Below are 3,398 nucleotides of genomic sequence, written 5' to 3'. Positions count from 1 at the left end.
TGGAATGGTTCAAAAATTAACATATCCAGGTGTTAGAAAGGCCAAGTCAAAGTCCAGACCTGAATCCAATCGAGAATCTGTGGAAAGAACTGAAAACTGCTGTTCACAAATGCTCTCCATCCAACCTCACTGAGCTCAAGCTGTTTTGCAAGGAGGAATGGGAAAAAAATTCAGTCTCTCGATGTGCAAAACTGATAGAGACATACCCCAAGCGACTTACAGCTATAATCGCAGCAAAAGGTGGCGCTACAAAGTATTAACTTAAGGGGGCTGAATAATTTTGCACGCCCAATTTTTCAGTTTTTGATTTGTTAAAAAAGTTTGAAATATCCAATAAATGTTGTTCTACTTCATGATTGTGTCACACTAGTTGTTTATTCTTCACAAAAAAATACAGTTTTATATCTTTATGTTTGAAGCCTGAAATGTGGCAAAAGGTCGCAAAGTTCAAGGGGGCCGAATACATTCGCAAGGCACTGTATATACAGTATCTATTTTTTTCACTATTACAATTTATCTTATGTAGTGCTCCATCACTCTCCTTCACTCACGCCGCAAAACTTACCCTAGTAAAACTGACTATCCTACCGATCCTCAACTTTGGCGATGTCATCTTCAAAATAGCTTCCAATACTCTACTCAGCAAACTGGATGCAGTTTATCACAGTGCCATCCGTTTTGTCACTAAAGCACCTTATACCACCCACCACTGCGAACTGTATGCTCTAGTCGGCTGGCCTTCGCTACATGTTCGTCGCCAGACCCACTGGCTCCAGGTCATCTACAAGTCTATGCTAGGTAAAGCTCCGCCTTACCTCAGTTCACTGGTCACGATGGCAACACCCACCCGTAGCACACGCTCCAGCAGGTGTATCTCACTGATCACCCCTAAAGCCAAAACCTAATTTGTCCGCCTTTCCTTCCAGTTCTCTGCTGCCTGCGACTGGAACGAATTGCAAAAATCTCTGCAGTTGGAGACTTTTATCTCCCTCACCAACTTTAAACGTCTGCTATCTGAGCAGCTAACCGATCGCTGCAGCTGTACATAGTCCATCGGTATATAGCCCACCCAATTTACCTACCTCAACCCCATTGTTTTTATTTTATTTACTTTTCTGCTCTTTTGCACACCAGTATCTCTACCTGCACATGTTCATCTGATCATTTATCACTCCAGTGTTAATCTGCTAAATAGTAATTATTCACTCCTATGGCCTATTTATTGCCTACCTCCTCATGCATTTTACACACAATGTATATAGATTCTTTTTTTTCTACTATGTTATTGACTTGTTTATTGTTTGCTCCATGTGTAACTCTGTGTTGTTGTCTGTTCACACTGCTATGCTTTATCTTGACCAGGTCTCAGTTGCAAATGAGAACTTGTTCTCAACTAGCCAACCTGGTTAAATGAAGGTGAAAAAAAAAATCTTGGTCAAATAGCCCTTACACAGCCTAGAGGTGTGTTGGGTCATTGTCCTGTTGAAAAACAAATGATAGTCCCACTAAGTGCAAACCAGATGGGATAGCGTATTGCTGCAGAATGCTGTGGTAGACATGCTGGTTAAGTGTGCCTTGAATTCTAAATAAATAATTTGTTCACCTACTCTGCGTCTCACAAAGACACAGCAGTTGAACCAAAAATCTCAAATTTGGACTCATCAGACCAAAGGACAGATTTCCACCGGTCTAATATCCATTGCTTGTACTTCTTGGCCCAAACAAGTCTCTTCTTATTATTGGTGTTCTTTAGTAGTGGTTTCTTTGCAGCAATTTGACCATGAAGGCCTGATTCACTCTCCTCTGAACAGTTGATGTTGAGATGTGTCTGTTACTTGAACTCTGTGAAGCCTTTATTTGGGCTGCAATTTCCAAGGCTGTTAACTCGAATGAACTTGTCCTCTGCAGCAGAGGTAACTCTGGGTCTTCCTTTCCTGTGGTGGTCCTCATGAGAACCAGTTTCATCATAGCACTTGATGGTTTTTGCAACTGCACAAATTTTCCAGATTGACTGACCTTCATGTCCTAAAGTAATGATGGACTGTTGTTTCCCTTTGATTATTTGAGCTGTCCTTTCCATAATATGGACTTGGTATTTTACCAATTAGGGATATCTTCCGTATACCACCCCTACGTTGTCACAACTGATTGGCTCAAACGCATTCACTTTTAACAAGGTACACCTGTTAATTGAAATGCATTCCAGGTGACTATCATGAAGCTGACTGAGAGAGTGCCAATAGTGTCAAAGCTGTCATTAAGGCAAAGGTTGGCTACTTTGAAGAATCTAAAATCTATTTTGATTTGTTAAACACTTTTTTGGTTACTACATGAGTCCATATGTGTTATTTCATAGTTTTGATGTCTTCACTATTTATAAAAAAAATGTAGAAAATAGTCAAAATAAAGAAAAACCCTTGAATGAGTAGGGGTGTCCAAACTTTTGACTGGTACTGTATATAAAATAACTGGTTTAGATTATTAAATATTCATACAATAGTCATACTGATAATGATATACAATAATAATAATAATAAAACAAATGATAAATATTTTACTAAAATGCAGTGTCCTATAATCAGGGTTAGGTGACTACCTCCAGGCTCCTAGGTAACTATACATTTTCAAAGCAAAAACAGAAATCTCATGGATCAAATGGAAATGTCACTTATTGAACTATCATAAATGATTGCAATAGCTTTGAATGACGGTTAGGAAGGTTACATCTGCGTGCCAAGAAACATATATGCCTTGGAAATATAAATAGATTCACAAACACAATGGCATAAAATGTATCCGATGGCTGTGAAATTGTCAACTGATACACTTGATTTCTATTTCACAAGCAATATTTTTGCATGTGGATCACTTCAAACTAAATTGGGAATAGGCTAATAGAAAACAGATTAGAACACAGTGAAGCACATTGGACACCCTGAGAAAATCAACTATAGGTTATCAAGTGTTGCAATCTAATAAACAAAATAATTTTGGAGTATTATACTATCACTCCCAAACCATGAAAGAAACAATGACTGTAATGTACAATACCATGAACAGACATAGTGACCTCAGAATGTCATTTCGTGTTGCAATCTAATAAACTAAATCATTTTGGAGTATTAAACTATCACTCCCAAACCATGAAAGAAACAATGACAGTAATTTACAATACCATAGACAGACATAGTGACCTCGGAATGTCATTTCCTTCATGATCCACGAAGCAAAGGCTGTTTTCACGGGAATCTATTATGAGCAGCGCCTGCACCAACTGTGGATGTTTGTCTGATTTGGATTAACAACATGATTGAGCGCGCATCAGCAAAATGGACAAGTTACAGTTTCTGGAGAGCAAAATACAGTACAGCATGGAAAAAAAGTAATCTGTTTTTAAA

Source organism: Oncorhynchus mykiss, chromosome 13 (assembly GCF_013265735.2).
Source record: "Oncorhynchus mykiss isolate Arlee chromosome 13, USDA_OmykA_1.1, whole genome shotgun sequence".
In the NCBI taxonomy this organism is placed as follows: Eukaryota; Metazoa; Chordata; class Actinopteri; order Salmoniformes; family Salmonidae; genus Oncorhynchus; species Oncorhynchus mykiss.
Note: the sequence above shows the minus strand (reverse complement) of the source record.